The following is a 15770-nucleotide window of genomic DNA, read 5'->3' as shown; positions in this document are numbered from 1 at the left end:
CTCCCTACCATCCATGCCTTCTAACCTAAAATTGTCCTAAAAATGTTCAATTCGTTTAAAATATCTTTGAAGTTTCAAAAATCATATTTAATCTACTCCCACAGGTCAAACCAACTACACTGATAACCATTATTTGATCCTTAAGTAACAACCAGTTTCCTTTTACAGACAAGCTATTACTGCCTATTCCAGATTCGTAATTAGCATGGTATTTTCTTCTTTAGCCATTCAAAGCAGATAAATCCTCAACTCTTCTCTGCTTTCCTTAATACCACACAGGTTAACTCCTGACTTAAGGATGCCTACCAGTACTAAATTCCTCAAACACCCTTGCTTTTTTTCTAGGACCATAAACAACAGACCATGATGTGATCCCCAAGCAAATTGTTACAAGCTTTATATACACTACCCACCCAGACATCCCCCTGTGGGGATTTTCTGTTCCTCTGTTATGACAACCCTACAGATTTTTCTCTACAAAAGGGAAAAAGACAGGGCTGCGACCACAGGCTAGATGGAGACACAGACTGATCTGCCATCTACTTGAACCTTCCAGGGCAATGGAGCTGCCTTTGTCCAGATACATCATCTGATTGAAGACTTCCAAGACAAACACGCTGAGACCCACAGATGACAGCTGAGACCCACAGATGACAGAATTGTGACTTTCCACCAGCAAATAAACTCTCTTGCCTGAGACTAATGGCTACTAAACTTGGGTAAACTTACATAGTGTCTATGTAAAACCAATGTTAGTGCCCCCACAAATTGTACAATCCACTGAACAATTAATTGTTTCCATTATCCCTTGTCTTCCTAGCCCCCACCCTTGTTATCCCTCTGGCTTTTGTTGTGTTACTCCTCTGGCTCATGTTGTGCTGCCCCTATGGCTTATGTTTTGGTTCATATTGATGCTTACACCCATCCCACATAACCATTTCACTACAAAAACATTAAAGACAGTCAGTCCAATCACACCTCTCCTTTATAAAAAGAATAGGAAGAGCTATGAGACAATGGGCCATGCTAGGAAACTTTGTAAAGTAGAGCAGGTCTGAAGCCCCAGTACCAGGTACCCAACCACCTGAGATAGTGGGTGTCTCCCTGCTCCTTACCAGATTCCTGGCCTGGAACACATGCCACACTTACCACATAAGGGAATATGGCGTGTGGTCACGTAGCACCAGAACAGGGTTCTCCATGCAAATAAGGTACCTAGAGGCCCTGAGGGTTAAACCAATGAGCTTCCCTTCCAGAACATTTTTCCCTGCATAAGATGTTTAATCTCTGGTCTACCCTCAGAAGTTGGAATGCACCCATTTTCCAAAATGAACAGCCAATAATTGGTATCGATAAACATGGACTGTCTCTTTCATTGAGAACTGCCGTGGGGGAGCCTGGATAAGGCTTCACCTTCACCCACAGAGCACCAACCCAAGTCTCCTGTAAAAGGCCTCTCTGAACTTCCAGACAACCAGTGCTACTTTCCATGATGAGCTAAGCTGAAGTTCCTCATTTCCCCTGCCCCAGGTTCATTATCATCCTCTACTCACCTGCAGGAGCCCCCAATGGTCTCATCCCAGTGGCTGTGCAGAACACAGGCACCACAAAGGAGCTTTCCCCCTACACATCTTCACCAGGCCCTACATCTAATTCCTTGCCTTGGGTTCCTATCCCAGTTCCCTGGATTATGGACTACAAGCTCTGAAACAAAGTCAACTCTTTCCTTGACAAGTTGATTTTGTCATCACCTTTGATCACAGCCTAGAGGGTCACCCATTACAATGCTTCCTAAGGGTAATGGAGACAGTGTTGACAATTCCTGTTAGAAGTGTTAAAAGAAAGAAGAGGAACATATACCATATATATATATATATCATTTTGGTGCTCTTTTTCTTTTTTTCTTTTCTTTTCTTTTTTTTTAACTTATTGTTTTATTTTATTAGATATTTTCTTTATTTACATTTCAAATGCTATCCTGAAAGTTCCCTGTACCCTCTCCCATCCCCTGATCCCCTACCCACCCACTCCCACTTCTTGGCCCTGGCCTTCCCCTGTGCTGGGTCATCTAAAGTTTGCAAGACCAAGGGGCCTCTCTTCCCAATGATGGTCGACTAGGCCATCTTCTGCCACATATGCAGCTAGAGACACAAGCTCTGGGGTTACTGGTTAGTTCATATTGTTGTTCCACCTATAGGGTTGCAGACCCCTTCAGCTCCTTGGGTACTTTCTCTAGCTCCTCCCCTGGGGGCCCTGTGTTCCATCCAATAGNTGACTGTNAGCATCCACTTCTGTGTTTNCCAGGAACTGGCATAGCCTCACANGAGNCNGCTATNTCAGGGTCCCTTNAGCAGAATCTTGCTGGCATGTGCAATAGTGTCTGGGTTTGGTNGCTGATGATGGGATAGATCCCCGGATGGGGTAGTCTCTGGATAGTCCGTCCTTTCATCTTAGCTCTAAATTTTGTCTGTGAACCTATATCCTTTCATGTGTATTTTGTTCCCTATTCTAAGGAGGAATGAAGTATCCACACAATGGTCTTCCTTCTTGGTTTTCTTGTGTTTTGCAAAATGTATCTTGGGTATTCTAAGTTTCTGGACTAATACCACTTATCAGTGAGTGCATATCTAGTGCATATCTAGTGACTTCTTTTGTGATTGGGTTACCTCACTAAGGATGATATCCTCCAGATCCATCCCCTTGTTTTTAATAGCTGAGTAGTACTCCATTGTGTAAATGTACCACAGTTTCTGTATCTATTCCTCTATTGAGGGACTTCTGGGTTCTTTCCAACTTCTGGTTATTATAAATAAGGCTGCTATGAACATAGTGGAGCATGTGTCCTTATTACCAGTTGGAAGATCTTCTGGGTATATGCCCAGAAGAGGTATTGCTAGATCCTCCGGTAGTACATGTCCAATTTTCTGAGGAATCGCCAGACTGATTTCCAGAGTGGTTATCCAAGCTTGCAATCCCAACAGCAGTGGAGGAGTGTTCCTCTTTCTCCACATCCTTGCCAGCATCTGCTGTCACCTGAATTTTTGATCTTAGCCATTCTGACTGGAGTGAGATGGAATCTCAGGGTTGTTTTGATTTGCATTTCCCTGATAACTAAGGATGTTGAACATTTTTTCAGGTGTTTCTTAGCCATTCGGTATTCCTCAGTTGAGAATTCTTTGTTTAGCTCTGTACCCCATTTTTAATGGGGTTATTTGAATTTCTGGAGTCCAGCTTCCTGAGCTCTTCATATATATTGGATATTAGTCCTCTATCAGATTTAGGATTGGTAAAAATCCTTTCCCAATCTCTTGGTGGCCTTTTTGTCTTGTTGACAGTGTCTTTTGCCTTACAGAAGCTTTGCAATTTTATGAGGTCCCATTTGTCAATTCTTGATTTTACAGCANAAGCCATTGCTGTTCAGTTTAGAAATTTTTTTCCCTGTGCCCATATCTTCGAGGCTTTTCCCCACTTTCTCCTCTATCAATTTCAGTGTCTCTGGTTTTATGTGGGCTCTCTTATTTTTCTAAGTTACCTTCATGTAAGAAAAAATTATGCCATAAGAAAGGTTGCAGTTTTCAAATATCACCTGTAAAAGAACAGAACGTTATCTAAATTTCAGCTGAGAAAGCAGATCTCAGTATTCAAATTTCACCAAAAAAGAAAGTGTTCAATGTCAAAAACCTCACCTAATTAAAAAATAAAATAGGTCAATGCTCATGTTGCATCTGGAGATCAAAATTATCTAATTTCATAAAATAATCCCACGTTCACATAGAATTTCCCCATGTGTTGGTCTGTAATATTCTGGTAGTAAGGATATTACTCTTTGTGTCAGAAAGCTCCACAGGGAATCACAGAGGGCAACATTACTTTAGGATCCTAAGGTTTCCAGACTACATATTAAGAAATCCTAACATATTCATACTTCATTATTTTAAAGCCATTTTCATTTACTTTTAATGAAATTGGTGTGTGTGTGATCCAAAATAAACAAGCAAACAACAAACAAACAAAAACAAACAAACAAACAAAAACAGAGCTAGTCATGGATCCTCCATTTTATGGATTTCTGCTGAAAAATCTCTGGTTCAAAACATGTTCCGCTTTCCACCTTGCTTGGTCTCTTACAGAGATGGAACCTACAAATCCTATTTGGTTTAACCAGCCCTCACTAGTAGAGCCTGCACCCAGACGAGACTGATTTGGAATGGGCAACAAAAAGGAGCCACTGTTTGAATGAAGTTCTTTTCAGTGCTGCTTTGGCACAAGTCTCATCGAGGTGGTAGATGAAGGTTCCTTCTGAGATTAATTACCATGGAGACCGAGCTGTTCTCTAAGCATCTGCACTGAAAGCCTTGGAGATACAGCACTGCTCTGAAACAACCTACCTAGTACCCGATTGGAGAACTTTGAGCCTTCTAGAAAAGTCCAGAGAAAAAAACCAATGTTGCTGTACCCTTTCCTAAGGGACTTCTAGGTTCTTAAGTGCTAGATCTATACATACTAAAGCCCTGGTTGACTATCCCCTAATCCTTCCACTTAATCTGTCCTCCCAGTGGACAGAGCTACTCAATCTAGTTATCGACTCTTAGTTACATCAGGGGTGTGTCTTCTCATTCTGGAAGTAAATTAAACGATATGCAAGGTCTACTATGGGCATAGTTTACAGCTATGATGATGTCAGAATTTTCCACCTTTTATACTCATAAAGAAATGATTTAAGGTTAAGTAGAATTTCATTAAAAATCCATCAATATAAAATAATAGGTTTATCCACTCGACACTTTACTTGTAAAATGGGTTCATGAGGCTGGCAAGATGACTGAGCTTATATAGGCCACTGTGACGCATGCCTGTTGAAATAAATTTAATCTCTAAAACTTACATGTGAAAGGATAGAATTGAACACTGAACATGTCTGTGACTTGCCCATGGGTACCCATGCACAGGTGCTTGCAAGTTTTTATGCAAGGGCAAACAAGATGCAAACACACAAAGACATATAATTAAATACATGTGTGCAAACACATGTATACGTACAAAATCGTGTTGTGAACAATTTAGAATCTTATGTTTTAATCAAAGAAGTATTATAACAAATCAGGTTTTCTTTGAAAATAAAACCCAAACCACAATTGAACTTTAAAAATAATATTTGACAGGCAGATGCATTGGCTCAGAGCCAATGGTCAAAACAATAATGAAATAAATGACCATTTCAAATACAGAAAACCATTTTGAATAAGACATGCTGCCCTCCATTCTTTTCTCTGCAGCACCAGCTGAGTCTGCAAGTCAGAGGAGGGTGGGACTTCCCTCAGTCAGAGAAAAGAATATCTGCTTAGAAGAGAAAAATTCTAATTCTCTAAGTCCTACACAAGATGTTCATAGGGTAGGTAGGTGGAGATCTTAATTGCTTTCCACGATATTCTATGTTATCTGTTTTATACTTTTATTGACATGTACTTCTAGAATTTTACTAGGTAAAATGGGAATCCTCATCTATATACATGTATATATAATATACACATATATGTAATTTTTCAATATATATTAAATATATATTAAAAAGTGATGAAATCTGGATAACTAGCATCTGCATCACTTCAGATAAAGACTTTTTTCCCTTGTTGCGAAAAACACTCAAAATTCCGTTCTTCTAGTGCCGATATACAAAATCATTTTCATTACCTATTGTCACTGCAGAATATAGAAGAGTGTGAGAACATACATACACCTTCTTTATAAATATGATGTTGTAATAGCCAAATAGTCTTCCCATCTTTCCCTATTCACATCTTCTCCAACCTTTTGTAACTACTCTTCTTTTTCTCAACTTCTTCAAGAGAAACAAGTTCCTATTCCAAATATGGCTGAGGTCATGTCATATCCATTTTGACTCAGCTTATCTCATTTAACTGACATCTTCTGGGACTCATCCACAGGCTGGCATGGGAGAATATTGTATTCCTGATAGTCTCTGGCCATATTCTTCTCATTAAATGTAATACCTCTTTACACGTTCATCCATTCATGACTGCTGAGGTTGATTCCATAGCTTGCTACTAAAAACATGGGATTTCACACATATCTACCATACTTTCATTTCATTAATTTAGATAGATAATCTCCCTGGCACTGATAAGTCATGTGGTAGTGCTACCATAAAGGATTAAAGGATTTTTGGCTTGCTTCTTTGTTGTTGTTGCTGTTGTTGTTATAATTGCAGTATAAGGAGCAAAATGATAAGGCTATGAAAGAGTAGATGGTTTAACACCCAATAACGCCATCAATCCTCTGATTTAGTGTGTTAAAAAGCTCCTACCCAATTGCCTCAAAAGCTCCTTATTCTCACTTTGGCCCATGATGAGTCTCTCTGTTAACTATTGCCCAATGCAAAAAGAAGTCACTGACCAAAGCAGGGAATGACATTAATTTGTTGGTGTAAACATAAACGTGAAAAGAGTAAGATTGTTTATACCTGCAATTAGCAAAACAACAATGACAGGTGCTCCTGTCAAACCTATAAGAGGACATAGGCCTTGGGTATGATTTTTGACAGTTTCATAATTTTCGTCATGAGTTATATGTGGCCAAGTGTACCTTAAATCCAGGTAGGGAATGCTTGGTTATCTCCTTGACTATCAGGCCACTTATGGGTCAGTGGATATGCATTACCTGGCAGGTTATTACTGAATCATACAGGACTACAGTAATTAGAATGGTACTGACCATCCTCCTACAAGAAACTGCATGCCAACTACCAGGACTGTTAAAGCTGGCATGCAGAAAACACATTTGCAGTTTTATCTCATACTTGACTACTCCATATACTAACACAGAACTGTTTGGCGTCTTCAGCAAGAATGTCTCACAGTCTAGTCCGGGTAAGCAACAAAGAATGATGATAGCTTGAAGAGTTTGGCTATGTCCAATGACCCACTTGACCAATAGTTTACAGGGAGGTATGTCACACCACCTCTGAGATTTAAGTTCAGTAGCCTGTGGCTATTGGGAGTTCCATTATATGGGGCCCTTCCACTTCAATGTTCCTCTTTTTAAAATTTAAATTATATACTTCTAGATGGTAATAAACTAGTAAATTTCATAATGATTGTTTTATACAATCTTAGTTTTGGCTAACTCTCTGACACCCATATATTTTATGTTTAGTCCCATGCCAAATTAAATGTTTCTATTCTCCATATCCCTCCTATTATATTTACATATAACATGTGTTATATTTCTTTTACCAGCAAGGTGATTATCCCTCCTCCCTCTCAGAGATTCTTTCTAGATCCCTGGTCTCCAATGAAAATTAAATTCATGTATCTAAAATTATGAAGATAGTAACATTATATGAGCAAGAAATTCAGTGTTTGTCATAATATTTTGTAGTTCCATTTGTTTTCCTCACACATTCTTCATTTCATTGTTAAGTGGACACCAACTGCATCATTTATATGAACCATATTTACATTGTCCATTCATTCGTTGATGGCCACTTTGTACTATTCCATTTTTTTGTCTGTAGGAACACTTCTACAAAACATGAATATGCAACTATTACTTCATAGAATGTGGAAGCATTTGAGAGACATGTACAGTAATACTACAGTAGTATTACATACTGTTGCAGGTTGTAGCTGTTTGGAAAATTTCTATAGTGATTTCTGGAGTTGTTGCCATCAAATATTTCCATCAATAGTAAATGACTATCACTATATACATCCTTAGCCACAATTGTCATTACTTTCATTCAATTTTTAAAAGTCCTTTGGACATTTCTTATAACAAATCTTGATCAAATTTATTGCATTCCCAATGCATCTATGTTTCACTCTACCTTCCTTACCAACACAGCTTTTGTCCCTGTTTTCATTTCTTTAAACCTTTGAAGGCCAAGATGTGCTGCTCAAATTGTTCAGTAGGTCTAGTCTTACATTGATTCACTTCCCAGTGCCTATATTCTAAGAAAATGTAGTCTCTTCCTCGGAAGTAGCTAGTACTAGACAATTACAGCTAGGGGTGGGAGTGCATGCTCAATTTCCATCACCATGATGGAACTCAGCCTGGCTTGGACTTGTACAGGTATTATGCATGCTGTTGCAATTACTGTGAGGTCCTTCCTATGTGCAGCTGCATTGTTGTGTACAGAAGAAACTAGTTCCTTGTAGTCAGTCATCCTTTGGCTCTTAAACTCCTTCTGGCCCCTCTTCCACAATGACTCCTGGCCTTGCAAAGAGGTGAGGTGGTATCTAAGTTCCATTTTTGACTTAGTGTTCTATAGTCTCTTATGTCTGCACCACGGCCACTTGTATGTCTCTGTGTTAATCACCATCAAATGCAAGTAGAAACTTCTCCGAGGAGGGTTGAGAGAAGCATTTATATACTGTTGCAATGTAAAGATATTAGGAGTCATATCAATATATTATCCATTTAGCTAGACAATAATAGTTTTTTCTTGGGACTTTGACTTCTGTAGCAACAGGTTTTAGTCCAATAATGTTGTCAGATATGGGTTTATCTTATGGAGTGGGACGTAAATCTAATCTGAATATTTTCTACTATTTCCATGATGTTTGGTAATTACTGCTCCAGTTGGCATGTCTTGTCATAGCAGTCATTATATGTACCTCACAGAATTCAGAGTTGTGTATGACAGATATTATTTTTGATCCAGTAACATGAATAGTACCTTCCAGAACGTTGGAAGGTAGGGCATAAAAATTATGCTTCCTGGTGTTTATTGCCTTCATATCCACATTTACTATAAAAGGCACTGTTTCCAATTTTATTATTGACATCTTTATTAAACATAAATTAACTGTAAACATGGGTTTATGTCTGGGCTCTCTATTCTCTTCTATTTCCATTCATATTTGTGCAGAGTTTTTATTTTTAAAGTCTATCTTTATTTAGCTAAACAATAGTAGCAGTTTTGGAAAGTTTTAGTAGTAGTTGTGTTTGGAAAAAAGATAGTAGATATTCCTCCAGAAGTTTTTATCTTAAAACTACTTTGGAATTTCACCATCTTTTGAAGTCACATATGAATCAATGTTAATGTTAATTTGAGAGGACTTTCTTTTTTCCTATGCCTATAAAGAATGTTAATGGAATTGTATTAGACATTACATTGAATCTGTTGAATATGAAGGGTTTAAAACACATATTAATAGCATGCATTCTTCTATCAAAGAACAAAAAGACCTTACTTACTTTTGTATCCTCTTCTACTTATTTTTCCAATTTCTCCAGCTATCATTGTTATGCTCAGTCATCTTCTTGGATGAAAATATCCAATATATCTTATATGTTTTTAGCTATGGTAAATGAGACTGCTTGTTAAATTTCTCTTGCAGAAAGAGCACTCATGGATAGCAATAAGAGTTATTCCTATATGACTATTTTGCATCTAATAATTTTACTTATTGTATTACTTCTGAAAGTTTTGTTGTATTTTCCTGTAGTTGTTGAGGTTTTCTAGACATAAGAAAACATCATTTGAAAATAGGAATAATTTCACTTCCTGATAACAGATTTGGATATTTATTTATTTCTTAGACACATTTTCTCTGCTGGAACTTGCAGATTTATGTGGAATAATGGTCATCATATAATTGAATTTATCTTGGTTCAGACTCTAGACACAATTTAGTAACCTTTTTCTCCTTCAATATGATGATGGCTTCATGTTGAAAACATACAACTAAATAAGTTGAGTTCTTTCTATAACTAATACTATAGTCAGAGGATTTTTATCATTAAAGGATATTAAATTTTGTAAGTTTTTCTCAACATCATTTGGGACAGCATTTGAAATGTAAATGAAGAAAATATCTAATAAAATTAAAAAAGAATTTTTACTATTCATTCATCAAGAATAGTAACCTGTAGTTTTCTTTAATTCATAGGGATTTATCTGGTTTGCTGATCAATGCAATGCTGGTTTTATAGATTATATTTCAAAGAATTCCTTTGCCTTCACATTTCTTATTTTCTTAAAAATATAATATAACTTTTTAAACTCTTTATAGAAATGAAAACTGAAGAGATAAAGTTATTAGCTCCTGAGCTGACACTGATGGAGACAACATCTTACTACCTCAGTCCAGGTATTAACTATTTCTAGGTCCAAGATCTTGCTCATTTCTTCTGGCTTGTGCAATTTATTGTTGCATAATTATCCCTTATAATCTGAAGTGAGCTTTTGTCTTTCTGTGTTATCTAATATACTGCCATTTCCCATCATTTTACTAGGTTTAAATTTTCTCCTTCTCCATTACGTTTTTACCTGTTCTGGAGAACATTTCATTCATTTTTATCATTTCAGATACACAGTATTTTCAGTTATCTTTCTAATGCTTTCATTTAAACTCATTATTAACTTTACTTGGCTATTTAGTTTTGTTTCCTCTAACAATTTTGTGCTTAGTTTGTATGTGACCTAAAGCATTCTGATATTCATGTGACATATGCCTTTCTTCATATGTACCTGCTTATTTTCTGCTAAAGGACTTTAGTAGAAGCTAGATGATAATACATGATGGGATCAACCTATTTTACTTAAAATATATTGATATTTTTGCCAACCCTATTTGGATTTTTCTGAGTTCAACATATTTGCTTTTAATAGGTCATCTTGAAGCCCCAAGTGTATTCCTCTCTAACTCTGCCCTGTAGTTTGGGACAGAGGATCTGTCATTAAACAAGATGCTCACCATTTCTGCTACAGTTGCTGCCAAGCAAACCATGGAATTTGCTTACCCTCCTTCACCTCAAAGAGCTGGTCTTAAAGACATCTACCGTTCCCACTCTCTGAGCTCTGGAAACCAGAACTGAGCTGCTGATTGCATGATAAGCATTTCGTCCACTAGGGTCTTTCCACATCGCAAGCTCTCTCTCTCTCTCTCTCTCTCTCTCTCTCTCTCTATATATATATATATATATATATATATATATATTCATATTCCATACAGTATATGTTACTCAGATATTCCCTTACACAAAATTCTTCCAAATTCCCTGACCTGTGTAAATTCATATTTTCTCTGAAAATGCCAAAGTCAACACTAAACTCCCACATGCACACATGTGCACAAACACACAAACCAAATAAGCCTGAGGAGCCTATTTCATATTGCCCACCTATGACTGAGCATTGTCTGGAACGGAGCTGATGTAGTGTCGTTCTATTGAAGAATACAGATTTTTCTCTCTCCCAGGAGCAATCAATTACAAATAGCTTCTTGGGCCAAGACTCATCTTTGTGTATATTTCCCATTATCCCTGCTGAGACTTGATTTGTTTGAAGTTGTACAGAATTTTGGTGTGCTCTCTCCATCGCTGTAAGTTCTTGTGTGTATCATCCCAGTTGTGCCTGAAAAATGTTGTTTCCCTAGAGTCATCCACCTCCTGTAGCTCTTATAACCTTTCTGCCTTCTCTTCCATAGAGATACATGAATTGAAAGTAGGGGAATGATACAGATACTTAGGGGTCTGCGTGCTCTGCATGAGGTCTAGTTGTGGATCTGCATGTTAATTGCCATCCACTAGAAGCAGCAGCTTCTCTGATGAGAGTTCAGTCATATAGCGATCTACAAATATAGCATAGTGTCATCAGGAGTCAAGCTTTCCCTGGTGTTGCAGGGGTGGGTAGGGAGCCAGAGTCCTGAGTTTGCTCCAGGGACAGGTAGGTACAAGCTGGAAGGAACCTGTGCCTCTGGCTGGGACGGGGTTTGTGTTTCCTTGGTTCTTGGTGAGGTTGGGGGGCAGTTACGCTGGGTGTTAGGAAAGATGTTGTGGCCTCAGCTGTGATCCTGAATGTGTCAGAGCTCCAGTGCTCCTGGATGTGTTGGGACTCCTGGGAGTTGAGATTCCTCTGTGATCCTGTGATTCTGTGATCCTGTGATCCTGTAATCCTGGGCATTTCAGAGCACCTGGGAGTCAAGCTTCCTCTGGGTGTTTTGAGAATGGGTGTAGAGCCAGCACCCCAGGTCTGCTCCAGGTGCAGGTTCAGACCAGAAGGAACCTGCACCATTGGCTGGATGTGGTTCCTGCATCCCTTGATCTTGAGGGCGGAGGGTCCCAGTTACTCAGGGCATTGGGGCAGATGTGGCCACCTCACCTGCGATCCCGGACATGTTATAGCATCTGGGAGTTGAGCTTCTTCTGGGTGTTATGGGACTGGCTACAGAGCCAGTGCCCAAGGTCTTCTCAGGGCACTGGCTCAGACTGGAAGGAACCCATGCCACTGGCAGGGTGTGGGTTCCTGCATTCCTGGATCCCAGGGGACACAGTTACTCTGGGCATTGGGGAAGAGTACATGAAGCTCAAAAAGAAGGAAGAGCGAAGTATGGATACTTTGGTCCTTCTCAAAAAAGGGAACAAAATAGTCATGGGAGGAAATACAGAGACAAAGTGTGCAGCAGAGACTGAAATAAAGGCCATCCAGAGACTGTCCCACCTGGGGATTCATCCCATATATACAGTCACCAAACCCAGACATTATTGTGGATAGCAAGAAGTGCTTGCTGACAGGAGCCTGATATAACTGTCTCCTGAGAGGCTCTGCCAAAGCCTGACAAATACAGAGGCAGATGTTTGCAGCCAACTATTGGACTGGGCATGGAGTTCCTAATGGAGGAGTTAGAAAAAGGACTGAAGGCACTGAAGGGTTTTGTAACCCATAGGAAGAACAACAATATCAACCATCCAGACTCCCCCGCCCCAGAGCTCCCAGGAACTAAACCACCAACCAAAGAATACACGTGGAGGGACCCATGGCTCCAGCTGCATATGTAGCAGATGGTGGCCTAGTCGGACATCAATGGAAGGAGAATCCCTTGGTCCTGTGAAGGCTCGATGCCCCCAATATAGGGGAATGCCAGGGCAGGGAGAGTGGAGTGGGTGGGTGGGTAGGGGAACACCCTCATAGAAGCAGAGGGAGGGGGTTGGATACGGGATTTGGAGTAGAGGGAACTTGGAAAGAAGATAACATTTGAAATGTAAATAAAGAAAATATCCAATAAAAAAGAGAAAAATTAAAACTTGAGTGGTTTACACCTGTAATATTTGTGGCCCTATTGTATCAGGAGGCTGCTATTGTAACTTCTGGGGTTCTTAGATGATGCGGATTATATGATGGCTACTTTTCTCCTTCAGTAACATGCAGAGTGACTTCTAGAACTATGAACACAAGTCAATAGGGGAAAAGATTCTAGCTGGAAACCGATTTACTTTCTCCATGTTTGAAGATATAAGTATGCGACATCTTTAGCAACAGTGTCTCTGGCTCCACCTACTTACCTGCAAACTTTATAACTTCATTTCTACTGATAGGTATTAATATGATATATTACAAGCAGAAATATATCATCTTTTCATCATCCATTCATCAGTCAATGGATAACAAAGCTGCTTCTACTTTCTTGCTGATAAGAAGACAGCTTCAGTGCTTCAATAAACATGGACGAGCCAGAATCTCTGTAGAAAGGAAGCTGTGAACGTCGGGTAGATGCACATGTATAGACCTGCATATTGAGGTAGGACATTCTCTGATTTTTTTTAGAAACTTTCATACTGATTTCCGTAGTGGTTCAATCAGTTTGTACTCCTATCAGTAACGAATAACCATTACTTTTTACACACGGCCTCCCTATAATCTGCTACTTTTTGTTCTATTGATTTTGGCTCTACTGATTTGGGTAAGATAAAAATCACAAAGTTGTTATCATTTGTATTTCCCTGTGGACCATAGAAATAATTTAAGTGTTTCGCAATCATTTTATTTTATTTTATTTTATTTTATTGTATTTATGGGGAACTCTTTTTTATTTTTATTAGATATTTTCTTCATTTACATTTCAAATGCTATCCTGAAAGTCCCCTATACCCTCCCCCTGCCCTACTCCCCAGCCCACCCACTCCCACTTCCTGGCCCTGGCATTCCCTCTTTGTTTCATTATATATCTCATTTTTAATTTGGGTGATTTGTTTTCTGGATGTTCATGTTTTTAAGTTCTTGGAATATTATAAATGACACTCTGTCAGATACACCATTGCTAAGAAGTTTAGCCCTTTCTCTTTGCTTGAATCATGGTTTCCTTTGCTCCCTAGAAGATTTTTAGATTTGTGATGATGGTGAATGATTGAAGAAAAAAGGCCTCAGCTCATTTTGGCAGTGCCAACTCAAGGTTGGTCGACCTCTGTGCTGTAATAAATTAGCCTGATCGAGTCACAAAGAAAATGAGTCAGTGAATAACATCCCTTCATGGATCTGCTTCAGTTCCTGCTTCCAGTCTCCTGCTCTGAGGTCCTTCCTACCTGAGTTTCTTCAGTGACAGACTGATTTAAACCTGGAAGCAGAAAGAAACCTTTCCCCATCAAGTTGCATTAGTCATAATGTTTTACCCCTACAAGTAGGAATCTAAGTAGGAAAAAGTATAGACCATTAAATAAGCCAGTATGATTGCTCCTCAAAAAAAAAGAAGAAAAAAACCTGAGAATAAATCAATCACAGTAACTGGTTATATCATTCTGGAGCACATATGCAGAGTCTCTACCTAATAGAGAGATGTTTGCTGTCTCAGTGAGGGTTTCCATTGCTGTGAAGTGACACCATGACCAAGGCAACTCTTACAAAGGACAACATTTAATTGGGGCTGCCTTACAGGTACAATCCATTATCATCAAGGCAGAAATCATGACAGCATCCAGGCAAGCATGGCACTGGAGAAGGGGCTTAGAGTTCTATATCTTGATCTAAAGAGAACCAGGAGAAGACTCAGAATTCTAGGCAGCTAGGAAGAGGGTCTCCAAGCCCACCTCCACAGTGACATACTTCCTCCAACAAGGCCACATCTACTCCAACAAGAACATACATCCTAATAGTGTGACTCTCTTGGCCAAGCACATACAAACTACACTTGCTAATCCATATTTTGTACTAATCTATTCATAGTAGCCGGCAATTAGAAATGGCCTAGATGTCCATCAACTGCTGAATGAATAATATTAAAATTCTTAGTTTATCATGTATGACTTTTACTCTCAAGATAGTTTTCTTAACAACTATGCTTTATGATATAACTCACAGTTTATTTAAATGGAGTAAAATTTGGACACAAACAAGGGTAGATCATAAATAATACAATGTTCCACAGCTCAGAGAACCACCACACTGAAGAAAAAAATCTCAAAGTTATTTATTCTTTGGAATCATGAGAGAAAGTTTGGTTCTGGGGACATCATGTTATGTTGAGTATGGACTCTAAGTCTGTCAGACAAAAAAATATTATGTTATTATTAACATTATAGAAAATTATTAAGGAATGGAAAATCTCATGTCAAAATTGGGCTGTTTAGAAGTTTTTATAACGTCAAAAAGAAAAAAATATGAATTTCCAAAGAGGAACATATTAAAAATATAAAAAAAGAAGGAATTATTAAGAAAGATACTAATATGTACTGAGCTTCCAGGTTTAAACAATGTTAACTAGCAAAGAATTAAACTTACTTTAAATTTTTATTTTATTAAATAATCTTGCAATGGGCAAGATTAAGGAAAGCAGACATGATATGCTATCTATGATGTAGATAATGGGGACACTTTATTACTATGGATAGGAGTACAAATTAGTGTAACCACTATGGAATTCAGTGTGGATTATTCAAAACCAGGAAAATGGACTTATTTTTTTCTTTTTTTAATTATTTTCTTTATTTACATTTCAAATGCTATCCCGAAAGTTTCCTATACCCCTCCCCCC

This window comes from Mus pahari, chromosome 19 (genome assembly GCF_900095145.1).
Source record: "Mus pahari chromosome 19, PAHARI_EIJ_v1.1, whole genome shotgun sequence".
Lineage (NCBI taxonomy): Eukaryota > Metazoa > Chordata > Mammalia > Rodentia > Muridae > Mus > Mus pahari.
The sequence above is the reverse complement of the archived record's forward strand: the minus strand, read 5'-3'. Positions refer to the sequence as shown.